General features: G+C 38.7%; 1 long non-coding RNA gene across 1 annotated transcript in view; it reads left to right on the top strand.

Moving 5' to 3' along the window:
• The window catches only part of LOC110472836 (uncharacterized), a 30,338-nt gene extending 18,060 nt beyond the window's left edge, over positions 1-12,278 (top strand). The window contains exons 4-5 of the long non-coding RNA XR_013341713.1: positions 2,637-2,702; positions 12,112-12,278. This is a non-coding gene — a long non-coding RNA (uncharacterized LOC110472836). The remainder of the gene's footprint in view (positions 1-2,636; positions 2,703-12,111) is intronic.
• Positions 12,279-15,453: the final 3,175 nt, after the last annotated feature.

The following is a 15,453-nucleotide window of genomic DNA, read 5'->3' on the forward strand; positions in this document are numbered from 1 at the left end:
ATTCAGAAGGTGCAGGAATGTTTTACTCTCCCAGAAGCTCACATCATTTGCACAGTTCTCCACTGGTTCTCCAGTTTCCTCACAAAGGTGACCAGATTCACCTCCTTGGTATCAGTGTCCCATCATGGACAGAGTCACAGTGCTGGGGCTGCCCTGATGTGCATTGCGTCCTACACCCATGCTCTTGCCAGAACACAGCTTGCTCAATCAGAATTTTGAGGAGCAGTATTAATGAGTACACTTGCTAGCTAGCACACCTTATCCTTCTCTTTGCTGACTGCCAAACTGTCTTTGGCACCACTCTTGGCTGATGTGACTCTTTATCTTCATGAGTTTTCTGATCTTATTGACCTAAGGATATCCAAAGTCTTAGAGGAGTCTCATTTTCACAAAGGTGAAGATAACATCGGAAAGCCAGAACTGTGGCAAGCACATTCCTCTCCCTCTCAGGATTTTCATAGAGGTGCACAGAGAGAAATGAAAGAGAAAACAATTTCTATTTCTTCTCCTTGTTTTTCCTACGTGGAATGTGTTTGCCATTTTCAAAATCCATTTGCCTTTATTTAGTAGATGTCTTTACATACAAAAAAAGACATGGATCATGACAGCTTCCAGGTTTGTTTTATGCAGAAGAAAAAATTTAAAGGTGGAAAAATGCCCACCAGCACACAAGCTGTCCAGTGAACTGCAGATCTTCAGCTGCATAAGCTTTTCTCTCTTACTGAGAATTATTTTCATGCCTTGTGGAGCTGGGTTATCATTTAGATTAATCAATATTTTCATCCAGCGTGATAATTCTCATCTCCTAGTCAAACAAATATTGTCTAAGAATTCTAGCCAAACAGACTTCCTTTCATTTGCTCTATGCAAGTTACTAGTTTGTATTACAGATGATGTGTGGTGGCCACTGAGGCAAATACAGATGGTAGTGGGCAAGAATCAGTTCTTTATTTTACATCCCTGACCAGCCTTGGGTCAGCACTGGCCCAGTGGGACTGTTTAGTGGCTGGCACAAAATACTTCCTCATTGGAAGAATTTAAAATAGGAAAGGCTGAGTGTTGAATAAAAATGCACATTTCATGAAGTTTTTCAAGATAATTGCTGGTGCTAGAATTCTGGGGTTTTTTAGGATTCATGGAAGTTCTTGCAAATAAATTGCTGATGAACTGAATGTACATGAAGGACTAATTTTGACCTCCTTGAATAATGATAGCGCTAACTTGGTACTTTCTTTTTGTGTCTATGTTAATGAATGACTTTTTGTACTACTTGACTAGATCTAATTTGTGGCATTCTTTCATATTCCAGGCAGCCAAGTCACATTTTCCCCTCCTAAGTATGTCACTAAGATTACCTATCCCTTATAATTACCTATCAAAAGGATTTTGTGATAGCATGGGGAAGAGTGGTGTATCAAGGTGTACTTCAAGGACCTGTGTGTAGCACTCTTTGCATTTTTCCTTTTAAGCCCAGTTCTAGAGGTTTGTTTTTTTTTTTTTTAAGATCTGAATGCACAGCAGGGGGACCATTTTGACTTTGAAGAAAATATCTGCCTTTTCTGATAAAATTAATGTGATTCAAATAACAAATGTTCAGCTTTCACAAACTGCTGAAATAATGCATCTCAATTGTGACAGGGGGAACTGTGTCTTTGTCAAAATTAATGTCCCATGGTTACTGTAAGCCTAATGTAAAATCCAGTTATATCCACTGTAATTCTTTAAATAATTCCTGGAAATTGTTATGATGGGCCATGTATTAATTGTGATTTCATCTAACACAATGCTTTGTAAAATTTACATATTTTGGTATGTGGGCTTTAAGATTAGGGTTGGGTTGGGGCTTTTTTTCACCCCTTTTTAATATCACTACAATTTAATAGTTAAGCCATGCTTTCTCAGCAAAGGAGTCTATTTTTGCTTTGCACTTGTCCTGTTCTCTGGGAAAATAAACTGATTTGTAAATTTGTGACAAAACCCAAAGAAACTTAAATTTCAAGCTGGTTTCTTACAACACTCCTATCATCCACACTCTGGGAGCAGGACCAAGACAAAAATATTCACATAGGCTGTTAAGTGATTGGAGTGAAATTCTGACTTAGCCGATATGAACATATTTTATTCATTTCAGTGAGGCAACTTCTTCTATATCTGGCCTGGTTTTGATTGGGTTAACTTTCCTCACAGTAGCTAGTTTGGGTCTGTGTTTTGGATTTGTGCTGGAAAGTGTTATTAAAACAGAGATGCTGTACTGCTGAGCAGGGCTCGCACAATGTCGAGACCTTTTCTGCTCCTTGCCCCAGCAGCGAGGAGGCTGAGGGTGCTCAGGGAGCTCTGAGGGGACACAGATGGGATAGCTGACCACAGCTGAGCAGGGGAAATCCCACACTGTCTGGCATCATGCTCAGCATGCAGAGGGTAGGGAAGAAGGGGAGACATTTGCAGTGATGATTGTCATTTTCCCGTGTCCCTGTTACTTGTGATGGAGCCCCACTCTTCTGGGAATACCTGAACACCTGCCTGCCCATGAGAAGTGATGAAGGAATTCTTCATTTTGCTTTGCTTGTGCCCCACTTTTGCTTTAGCTGTTAAACTGTCTTTATCTCAACTCACAAATTTTCTTTTTCTCTTCCAAGGTTTCCCCCATCCCACTGGAGGAGCGAGTGGTATTAGTTGCTGCCTGGGTTTAAACTATGATAATGGTAAGCAGGCAATGGATGCAAACATCTATTGAACCAGCAGTTCCTTCAGATAGGAACTTGAAATTGCCTTAGAAGGTTTCTGCTATCTCTTTGGCCTCTGCTGATCACACCTTCACATAATTGATTTAACTGCATATTCACAGATAAGAGGTACCTTGGACATATTCAGATCAAGGTATTTTTCCATGAATATTTGTTGAGTCCTGTTCCAAATACTTCTCTCTATATTTTTTAAAACATATATGTATTTTTACACTTTAGAGTTACCAAGGGGAAAAATCAAAATGCAAGAAAATAATCCAGGAAGAGAACTATAAAACTTATTTACAGACTAGACCATCCCACTGCTCAGGATGGTCTTTGAGGAAGTTCACAGGCTTTGCAGCTGCCCTCTCTTCTAGCAGGAGTTCCTTCCATGAACTGGTGACCAGCTGGTTAGTTATGGAAACGTTTTTTTCAATGAAGGACAGATATTATGAAGATGTAAAGTGGATGTTTTGGGTACTGTTTAGACAAAAGAGGTTTTCAGGGACTAATCCAATTATTTGCAAATGCACAGGTTCCCCTGAACTCATTGGCAGCAGCCCAGGCAGCTTTTCATCTGGAGGTCTGTAATCATCCCTCTTCAACACTTTCTGAGAAGCTGTGGCTCATGTCTCACGATGGGCTCCTCATGACTATTCTGTTTTTCAGCCTACAGCATGCAAATCCCTATCTTTAGCACCTACTTCTTCAGGAAAATCCCTGTAAATATATCAAGATTTTTTACTGGTTTTCAATTATATGGTATGTGGCATTGAATAATAGTTGCCTTACAATCTTGGTGCAATTGTAGGCATAGGATTTCTTTCCATGCTATGAAAGACTAGCATTTATTACAAGAATTATCTCTATCCAAGCATGTGCTCATCTCTGGATAGAATAGTATTCTGAAAGCAGCTGCAATCAGCTTTCAGCATGAAATTTTCTATTTTTTTTTTCCCAACTGGCATCTAGAAGTTTATTTTAAATCACACAGAATGTATGGCAAAACTTGTAAAAATACTGCTGTACTTTGTAATATGTGACTAAGATGAAATTCACTGCACAAACATCAAGTTTTGAACAGCAAATAATTTGCAAGCATTCCATGGGCTCATACAATGCATAAAACATGTATTTCTAAATGATTAAATGATAATTCATACACTGTAAATAATGATTTATGGACAGTTCAAAGCAGAGAAATTTACTGATATTAATTGATTGCTGTAGATAATTCTCTCGGTTCAGTCATTCATGGTTTGGACAGGATTTAAATTAATAACTGGTACTATAAGAATTTGAAATCCACTGAAAATGCCCTCAGTGCATCTAGCTCCTCTTCTGTAAGAGTTCTCAGTTTATTCTGCTTTTTTCATGATTTGTTTATGTGTTTATTACTAGTATTTTCAGAATGTTCTTGATGGCATTTATGTTTATTTTTTTCAAAATTACTGCCTTAGCCCTTAAAGGCAGCCGACCATTATTTATTTTTATGTCATATAATTTTTATTGTTAAGCTTAATCTTTACTAGTATTTCTAACTTTCCTGCTAACAATTCTCAGCACACAATTATATTGTGTTGACTGCTGCTTCTTGTGCCAGATGATGATTAGAAATTGTACTGAATTCAAAACATTTCCAGCTCAAGGAAAACATTTCATTTACAGACTAATATGTGGTTGGATCCTAACTTTTTCATGTTTCCAATAGATGCCTCTGGGCAAACCAGAAGTATTAGTAAATAGGACAGATAAAGAAAAATATCAAAACTCAGCTGAAATAGCTACAGAAAACCAAGTAAAAATATTTGCCAATACTCCAGAGAATTAAACATTCATTACGAAGTCACTGTGGAGTGTAACTGAGAAGCAATGTCATCACTTACACACACAAGTGATGATTCCTAAGTCTTTGTTTATCATCTGAACATTTACATAAAAGCCAAATATTCCCCAAAGAGATTCAACTCACTCCAAGTCTCTGGTATGACTTCAGAAAAAGAAATGCACCTATTCACAAGTGTTATGAAATGAGAAGAAAATGAGATATCTACAGAAAATGAGCCATGGTCTGGCCTAGCTAAAGGCACTAAGAAAAACTTGCAGTACTCATGTTCATTTGCAGAATGGTTTGTCTAGCCTGAAGGTATAGTGGTTTTTTCATATAAATTAAAAATTAGCAAGTAAGAGGCTGAGAACCCAGGCACTTTGGTCTGCTTTCAACGCTGCTTGTCAGATTTGAAGCCTCCATGTTCCTAGGAGTGAACTTGGGACTGGCAGTGGCAGAGTGTGTGAGGAATAGGAGGAAAGGAAACATTTGTGTTCACTATGAAAAAGCAGTGGGAGAAGGCATGGCGGTCCCAGTGGTTTCTGCTAAGGCAGACTGCAGCTGAACAGAGGAAGCACCTTTGAAAACAAAGAATAAACAGAGAAGTCTGTGGCAAAAGTCATACAGGAAGAAGCAAAATGGAGCTGTGGACCAGCAGTCACAGTGGGCTTTGGTGACAGATGGGCTGAGAGAGGTATCAGGTATGGAGGGACAGGTTAGAATTCCCTCTTACCAACATGAAAGATGATGAGTGGAATGACATCACATGAATCAATGAGTATGTGGGTGAGATACCAGAAGAAGAGTCAAGGAAGGTCTTGAGTCTTCTGTCCCTAAAACCCTGTCTTGGAGGGACAGCACAGCAGGCTAAGTAGTGATGAGGTAGTGCTTTTTTTGGTGGATGAGGGATTGGCCACTTCAAGGTAAGAAAAGGCTTGCCAACAGGTACCAGTAGACACCAAAGGGTTTCTGGCTGGTGGGCATCTGGATTAAAAGATGCCCGAGTGTGTTATGTTTGCTCCCAAGCTTTCAGACTGCTGTCTGTCTTGTATCTGGCCCTGATTCTGTACACTGACAGGCTGCACTGACAGTGAATTTGTGCTGATGCCTTCAAAACCTTAAACAGGGTTCACTGCACATCCCAGTGGTGTTGCAGGTTTTCTCCTGCCTAGGTGTGTATGTGACTATGCCATCTCCTACTTCACTGTCCCAGCACTTCTGGCAGAGAAGCTGTGACCTTCTCCCTGTGATCTACACATCCCCTGTCCTGCATCTCTTGTCAGTACTTCTCTTATCATCATCATAGAGTTATATTTAGAATGATTTCACATGACACAAGAGTGTGTGATTATGTACTTCTGCATATTGCATGTTGCTCTTGATCTTTCTCCATTTTCTTATTAGGCCATGCCATTTGGTTGCATCAATTTGTATTTTAAGAGAACTATTTATAGCACTTGAAAATAACATGTGAAACTGCTGCACATGTGTTCTGCAGAACACGGGCAGCCTAGTATGTGAAGAAGAAAGTAGGCTTTTGCCTGTTTAGTAAAATAGTCAGAAATATGTTTTCCACAAAACTAAGTAGCTTTTTTTCCCCCACATTTACTCACAAAGTCTTGTTAGTATTATTTATGTGTTCTCCTCATGCACATTAACAGCAGGCTGGGCTGTGGTGGTGGGTGGCAGCAGTTTAATATTTCACAACACTAAAAATACTAAAAAAAAAAGTAAAATCACAAAGAACAGACATGCTGTAATCCTGGGAGTCAGTGGGATTTCAGGAGGCCATTGCCCACCTTGGGACCTTAGAAACCTGCAAAAAAATGCTATGCCCTGGAGCAGCTAAAGGGTAAAGAGAAGAAGGTGATGGAAGAAGAAAATGCTTGACTTGCAGAGTGATGTGGTGCAAAGACTTCACAGGGAAGGATGAGACAGCAAAGGAGAGGAGGGATCCAGGGAGCAGCTGAAGGAGCTGCTCACCAAGAGGGGATTATTTGTAAGAAACAGGAGGAGAACAAGTTGAACAAGGAGAACTAGTTGAACAAGAACTAGTTGAACGAGGAGAACAAGGCTCTGGCTGGGGCAAAAGAGGTGGCCTGCTGAGGAGATTGCAGCAAGCAGGTGATCATGGCTTAGGGACAAAGTGTCAGAAGAGTCTTAGGACGTCCCTGCAGCTCCAGCAGCTCCATCTGCCAGTGCTGGGATCTGCCTGCCTCCTCCCAAGCCTCTCAGCTCTTCTTTGCCACCTGCTAATGATGGCTGCTAATTGCCTCCAAGCACCCACAGTGAAAAGGGTCTCCTGAGGCAGAGAGGGATGCCAGGTGATAAAGACACCCCCACCTACATCCACATCTATGATTTCCCCTCCCATTTCAATATTCTTATACAACCCTGCAGGTGTTTCTATGGTGCAGCCTCTGGCTGCTGTCCTGGAGCAATCTGGGCATGGTCACAGCTTTACCTTTCCAGGAACAAAGCCCTCTTGGAAAACTCTGGTGTGCCTCCATTCTGCCTTGGAGCTCTGCCTGCTTGGAACTGGCTCCTTCAGGGATGGAGTCATTCCTGCCAGAGCTTTCACCCAGCAGTGCTCTGAAATCTGTGGAAGAATAATCTTTCTCATTTTCTGGAATCCCAATTCTGAAACAAGTTTTTAACAAAAATGAGCACAGCAGAGCACCTAAGGAGGCTCTGATAGAAGCTAAAGCTAGAGAAAATGAAGATAGCTGGGTAGGATTACTGCAATGCTATTGTTTTCTGGGTTCTGTATTAATTTGGGGTTTTTTTTATATCTTGAACATAAAAGCTCACTGTAAGTCAAGCTCTAGCACAAGTACAGCTTTAGGATGGTGACGTTGTCTGTTATTCATTCATTCCCTTGGTATAATCTGCCCAGTCAGGTACACTCATGTCAAATTAGAATATGAGGTTTATGTTGTCCCTTGTCCTTATCTAACACAAGGATAGGCCACAAGAAAATTCACCTGTTTCGTGGGCTTCTGTCTTTAACATTTTTTTTGAGAGAATCCTGCCATACCCAAGTCTGATTGTTCCCACTGCCTAATGCATTTTTATATTATAGAAGTAAACAAAATTGAATTTCTGCAGTCCTAATTGCAACCCCCTCCAAGTTTGTTACTGAGATACATGCTGATTTTTCCTTACTATGCTGTATCTGTATCCTTCCCATACTGTATCTGTGTTCTTTAACAAAAGAATCTGAACCAATAGTTCCAAAAAACTATTTGTATGCTGAGATAAGAACAGTTTAATTAAAAGTGTTTGATTTCACTTTTAAAAAATTGATTTCTCTTAAAGATAAGTTTGCTTAAAATGTGATAATTTTTCTACTGCTTATTGTTAGGAAGTGTGACTCTGGAGTAATAAATCTGGAGATAGCATGTGCAGGAGCAGAGTCTGGGTTCCTTTGCCAACTTTTCTCAGCACTCTGCCTTTGTCATGTAACTTGGGGCAGTGAGATCTGAGAGACTGGAGAGCAACTCAGTGCCCTGCTCTGAGCACAGATTTGTCCTGCCTCAGCACCGTGTGCTGATGGGGATGTCACACCAATGGCACCGAGGAAGATGAGCAAGCCTTTCTCTGAGCCATTGCAGAATTTCAGCTTCCCTCTCAAGGCTGGAAAGATCCACGGTGTGTGCATCAATTTTCTCTCTTAGGCCTTTGGGCATCACCTGCCTGATGTGTCTTGGACTCTTTTCTGTCAGAGTGCAGTGACCTTTTGGCATCGTGTCACTTGATTTGTCTCAAATACCCAACTGGAGGACATTTCTTCCAGTGAAGTTACATAGGATGGAACTGGAGTAGAATGAGAAGTTTCAGATCTGAAATTCCTTCTATTTAGGGGAAAACTCTGAATAAAATTTGGTTCAACATTTTCCCACTTTTTGTTTTATGAGTTACAAGCGTGTGAATTCCAGCAGATTGTTTCCATTTGGTTTTATACAACAGAATGAAGGAAACAATATTTTTTCAAGCTCCTTTCTTTCTGTACTTTCAGTCACAAGCTTGCAACTATTTTCCCAGAAATATTTGCCCCATTTGATTTTCAGCTTTTTTTCTGAAAAGAAAGTACGTGAAACTTTCATTTTTTTCTGACTAAGCTACCTAAAAACCACATTAAAGACATATAGCACTAATGCTTAACTGATGTCTTTCAAAAGAATGCTCTTTCTCCATTATTTTATTTTTTTATAATTTTATTTTATTTTATTTTATTTTATTTTATTTTATTTCATTTTATTTTATTTTATTTTATTTTATTTTATTTTATTTTATTTATGTGGTGAGCATACCAAAGCCAATTCTAGAGGTTACCTAATTTATAGTATCTGTGGTTTCTACCTATAGATAGATAACACAACTATACTTGCCTGTTGACAAGTCTATGTGAAAACCCACTGTGAAGCTGTGGAAAAATGGAATGCCACAACGTCTTACCAGGTTTCTTGGAAATTTACAGCAGCAATTTTGGGTGAGGAAAAGGGAGATGTGCTCACTTCAGTTATCACACTTCCATAACAATAGCAGCAAAAAAATTCCCAGAAGACTGCAGACAAAACAAAGCACAGGGGTAGGACAGACACTCAGAAGTAAACAGGGAATTTTCATGAGGAATTTTTGAAAGGGTTCGGACTCAATCTCGTTGCAGGAATTAGATCTTGCAGAGATCTAATTCCTATTTGTTCTGCCTGAGGAATACCTCATCTTATTTATCTGAAGATAAGAGAATGCAAGATAGAGATTCTCTCTTGTGGGCAGAACCAAGCTGAGAAAGGGAGAAAATGAACCTGGCTTCTCTGCAGCTGGAATAAATCAGAGCATGCAATCATTTTATAAAATTGACACACATATAACCCTTTAAGATTATTCTGTTGCTGCATGACTTCCAGGTGATCAGACTAAAATGGTCAATGCTGAATAACATAATTTACACAGATGTGAGAAAGTTTCCAGAAATGTACTGAGAATGAGAAACCAATGGAAGAACCTTTCTAGTAAACTATTCATAGTTTAAATATTTAAATCAAATAGATTCTTTAAACACATTTCAGCCAAGTGGAGTCATGTAAATGAACCTGATAAAACATGCAAAAGTGGTGAAACAGCAATAGTTTCCTCTTGCTGTGAGCGGGGGTTAGGCTGCTTTTCAGATGGCTTTCACCTTCAGGCAGTTTAGAACACAGATGTATTGGAACAAGCCTATGATTTCTGAATACCTTTCATTTAAAGAAGAACTTTGTTTGCCATTCAGCAATTCTGATTTAAAGTTGCCCAATTTGGAATGATCCAGTAGTTCCTGTCCAAAGGAAAGTTAAATATCAAAATTTCTTTAGGAAACTTCTCATCTGTTTAAAGTGCAAGATACTTAAATCAAATTGATGCAATAACTTTATCTGCTTTTTTTTTTTTTTTTTTTTTGCAACATCTACATTCAGAAAACTCTAAGATTAGTCAGTCTGTCACCCTGATTCTTAAGATTTTCTAAAGCCTTCTGAGTTTACATTATGTTAGAAAACTTTCCCACACATTTTCTATAAACAACATATTGTTTTGCATTTCTTTGTGGGGGTGGAGAAACTTGATGTACTGGTGGTTTGTCCAATGTCTTTGGAGAGGTGGCCCATTCACTCTCCAATCCACTGTCACCTTTGGAAAAGTATAAAAGTTGGAGTCAGAAAAATAAACTTTCTTCTTTTTTGCCTTGCCATCGCAGTGGCTCATGCTTTCTCGTGTCCTATAGCGACAGCCAGTCACCTTCTCCTCTAGGACTATAGTCAAACAAAAGGAAAAAAATGTTCCTTTGAGATTTATTTCAACAGTTTATAAATTGATTCTCTCTCGTGATGGCCCAGTGGGGTGGGCCAGTACTGGGTGACAAGAGATTTCATGGGGATGTAAGGCATGATGTCTTCATCCAGGCTCTTCCAGGCTAAGGGACAAGGAGGAAACTTGCTTTTGTGGGCTGCTGCCTCTGCCAGCGGTGTGGGGTGTGACTCATGGAAATGAATACCTACAAAGTGTCAGTCTCTCCTCCAACCCGAGCTTCCAAAGAAAATCTCCACAGCCTCTTGTTGTTCGGTCTCAAGGCAGTTTATTGCAAGTTATCTAAAAGATTTTCTTCTGGGCTGCTGTGGTTTGCTCACAGCTCAGGCAGAGGCACACACACACCCTGACATCCTCTCTGACCCCGACTGCTTCTTCTCTCCCCACCCAGGGCTGCTGTTGTCTTTTATATGGTACATTACATGTTACATGTTTACAGTTTTTCCCAATGCCTATTACCTATATCAAATGGTGCTTTTCTATCTTTTATATGGTACATTACGTGTTACATGGTTACAGTTATCCCCCAATACCTACTACCTATATTACAAAGTGCTTTTCTACTCTAAACTAATCTGTGAGTGCCAACATCACCAAGAACATGGAGGCAAGGAAGAAGAAGGAGGAAGAACAGGATCAGCCCACTTTTCTCCATCTTAGAACTTCTGACCCCCATGTACAAAGTAAAAACCCCCCTGTACAGGTGCTAAAACCCCCCTGTACAATATTAAAAAATTTCCCCTTTTGTTTTGTAACTACTTTTACTATGCTGTCTAACCCTTTGTGACTGCTTGTTCCACCTCCAAAGTTGGTAACTCATTCCATGGCTCAAACTCAAAATCACAGCTGTTTGCAGCTGCTTGCCAGGATCTAGAATGCTCCTGACCAAAGCCTGGAACCTCCAAAAAATGTCTGAGAGACATTTTGAGTTCCAACAACATAGAATGCTGCACAATTTTGTGCCTATGTGGAGTCACAGAGCCAGAGGCTGAGTAGCTCAAACCACCCAAGAAGTTCAGTAATAATCCCTAAAGAGCATTACAGCTGAAATGCCTTATTGATGTTGTGAAACAAAACCATAGCAGTAAAAAGCTGGAGTCAGAGCGTGTGTTTGGCTGAGTACTCGGAGTGCAGCTGCCTCTTGGCAGTTTCATTTGTACCTGAATTACTGTAGCCAATTCCTGCATCGGGAAATAAGCCAGATATTTAAAAAGCTGAATGAAAGACTTATGTGTTTAAAGATCTCTGATAACCTTGCTGGGACTTTAAGGCCTGTAAGGAAAAAGACATCTACATAATGAAATATATAGTTTGAGTTACATAGCAAAGTTAGTATGTTTCTACTTTTTCCCCACAAAAAGACTTGCATCACTTCTTGTGGAAGAGTTCAGTCCATATGTAAAACAAAAAGATGGTGGAGACCCATGCCCTGAAATGTCTTGAATTCAGTAAAGCATTTTTATCCTGCTATACTACTTAGCATATTTTGTATCCCATTCAGCTTACCATGCTTGTTAGAAATATCTAAAAAATTATGTTTTCTGATTTTAAATGAGCAAGATCAAAAGCTATAGCTTTAGATGATGGCATTCTTATTACTTGGGAATAGGAAGGTGATTTTCAACCCAACTTTTAATCTAGTTTAACAGCCCTTTATTTCTGACTTTTATGGAATAATACATTGAATTGTTTGGATTATTGTTCTTTTCATAGGATAAAATCCTCATCATATAAACATTTGATGGCTTGGTGTGTAAATTCCGGAGACAGGTAAGATGGATTTGATTTTTTTGGAGGTAGTGAAAACCACTTGCTAGAATAATAATTCTATGAGTAACTAAGCAAGCATTCATTATTGATGGCAGTGCCAAACATGCCATGTAATTAGAGCTGTAAAATTATTTCCATTTAAACCCTATTTCTGTGTTCATATGTGGCATCTCATTTCTGAAAAGTATAGTCAAAATTCAACATGCCACTAAATGATGATGCATGGAAAGTACTGGCATGAGTGGCAAACCAGACTAAAATAGTAGAAGAAAAAGCAAGAATGTACAGTAGGTGGGCATTCATTTTCTTTGACCATTGGCACATTGCTGGCAAACTTGGATTAGGAGACTGCTATCCCCTTATTGTCAATTTGATCATTAGCAAGAGCTTAGTTTATCCAAAGATTCAGAGGAGACAAAGAATGATTCCAATAAGAAGCCTGAATTTTCTGCTTTTATGCTCATTTTGGGGGAAACATCTTACTGGGGGTTGTTCCTTCTGCTTCCTTCCTTTTCTAACTTTGAGCAGTTCTGTATCCTTGACAGTCATCACTTCTAATGGCAATAAAGTCTTTGGAATTGCTTCTGTCACCTCACAGAGGATTGTGAAATAAGGAAATGGCACTGCAAACCCTTGCAGCTGTTCAGATGATACAAGTTCTGACACACTAGAAAGCTTCAGGTGAATTGAAGAGCTCTGAAGGAACATTCTTTGATTGGAAGAAGTATTCAGGTTAGTTTTTAACTGATGGCAAATAAAAGAATGGTAAAGTTCATCATTAAAATTTAATATTTATTTAATATTTTTATGTGTAAAATACTGGAAGCTATGTTTCCTCCCTGGACACCCCCCCAGTTCCACTAACAATGCTTTTAAAGAGTAGGAGATGTGCATCTGTAAGTGCAAAATTATTGACTAGTAATGCATTTTTGGGAAAGTGGCTTATGCAACTGGTATGATTGTTTGGGCTGGAGCCTGAAATATTGGCAGGAATCTGAAACAGTCTGTGCCAGGGATTCTCTCTCAAAACTCTTGAGGAAAAGAGTAATAATACCAGTACCTGTATTGCTATGTGCTCTGCACAATTGTGTCTGTGATTTTTCAAGGCTATTGAACACCTTCAACCTCCTTTGAAATAACTGCTTACAGAACATCTTAGAAAGTTTGTACTTGACTTTGAATTCCTTATCATTCAAAGAAGTGTTTGTGCTGTTATTTGGATGAGTTCCACTGCAGTGTTTGTTACATATACTCAGATATGCATTTATACTGAGTTTGCAGATACCCCTTAACCTTTGATATTTAGATCTGGGGAAGTGACTTGCATCCACATCTCAGAAAGCTACATCTCTTTACTGCATCCACCAGCAAACCTTGTTTGTAGAAGTATAAGTGTAGATTTCAGGATTCTGTGATTTATAATCTACAGCCATTTACATGTTCCCATATAAGTAATTTTATTTAGATATTCAGAGAAAAACACAAACTCTGATTTACTTTTGCATCTGGAACATTTCAAAGTATTTAACTGTGTTGTGGACAATACTGTCTTATTAATTACAATTCAGATCTCTATATAGCACAGAGTTTAGAGGTCATACCATAAGCATAATACAGAATTTCAGAACAAATATTCAGACTTTCCAGAGTACAGGACTGTGGTGGACCTGAACAAAATTCTATTAATCTGTAACTTTCCATATGTGTTGCTTCCAGATGTAAAATTTATAGATTAAATGAACCGTGCTATTAGCTTAAGTTCAATTTAGAAATAGGTTAAAAATGCCTTTTTCCATGTAATTTTTTTATTATATATCAAGTATATTGATCTTGATGCACAGAAACCTTGAAACCAAAATTGAGTGTTTCCAGATTTAAGTATATGGATAAAATTTGATCACATAGTCTACACTTAGTTCTGAGGAAATAATGAAAGATGCTCCATTTTTCCACTTCTGCTTCCAGCTGATCCTGAAAATCTTGGCTGGTGGAACTTCTGTAGCTTCCCACAACTGGAGATCTCTTAATCTAAGAAAAAAATAAACACATCTTGCAAGTCACTTAAAATGCAGAATCCCTGTCTTCTGCTATATTGAATTTCCGGGCTAGACAAAGAATTTGACGGGGAAAAATCTGGATTTAATGATCTGGTCAAGCTACCACAGTTCCTCGTGTAAGATTTCTGTACCCCAGCTGCACTTGTGACCCTGACAGAAATGCAGCTGCAGCAGTGGGGGTTGCCAGCCACAGGGAAATTATGGATCCTGAAGTGAAACCAGGTGGAAAGCTTGGAATCTGATGCCAAAAATTCTTTAGACTTCTCTGATCATCATGATTTTTAAAGGCAATTAAATGAACAGCAAGGTTATAATAACACTCTTCAATAGTGTTTATGAAAAGAAGCATGAGGAACACCAGGCTAATGAGATAACAAACAAAACTGTGGTATTGTTATTGATGGCTGAATTATGATAGAAATTAAAGTTAATATATTTTTTTTTTCTTAAAAGAGTGCAGTTAGTATTAATGCAGTTTTGAAACAGAAGTTTTGGTAAATGGCAGAATAAGCAATGCTTTGTCCATTTTTTAAAATTTGTTCAAGCTTTTGTGACAGGTTATGAAATATTCTGGTGTAAGTTTGCTTGCATTAGTACTTGTTGGGATGGATATGAGAACAAGGAGATTTTTTCCTTATTAGAAAACAACATTGAGAAAAAAAGGGTAGTGCACAACTCCAGTTAATTTGGGATAACTGACAGTCTGTCATAACGTGCTGTTCTGTACTGAGGGAACACCTCAGCAAGAGTTCCACCTCCTCTCTGGAAACCTGGTAGTTAAGCCACTTAAAAGTGCACAGAATCAGCTGTAATGTGTGCTTCTAATGTATACCTTTAAATTGAATTACTAGCCTTCAAGCATGCCTCAGCAGCATGTATTTTGTTAATCAGGCACTGAGTAGCTGAGGCCAATTTTGTTCCTTTCCTCATTCATGTCAATACAAGCAGAAAAGAGAAGTTTTTCCTTTGAGCAACTCATGTGAGGAAGCTTTCAGTTCTCATAGAATATGAGTGCTAATTTCACTGTTACTTTTGCAGCGTCCAAGAGCAAGGATTGCTCAGAAATCATCAGAGTAGCACAAGTACTATCAGAGAAGAAACTTTATCTACAGATAAACAGTGGAAACTAGCCAGAGGATAGATGTCGTTGCAAGGCTTTAAGAAATTGAGTCAATGAATGTTAGTGGCTGGATTAATTAAATTTTAAGAAAAAAATAATTTATCATAG

The sequence above is a fragment of the Lonchura striata genome, chromosome 2 (assembly GCF_046129695.1).
Source record: "Lonchura striata isolate bLonStr1 chromosome 2, bLonStr1.mat, whole genome shotgun sequence".
Taxonomy (NCBI): domain Eukaryota; kingdom Metazoa; phylum Chordata; class Aves; order Passeriformes; family Estrildidae; genus Lonchura; species Lonchura striata.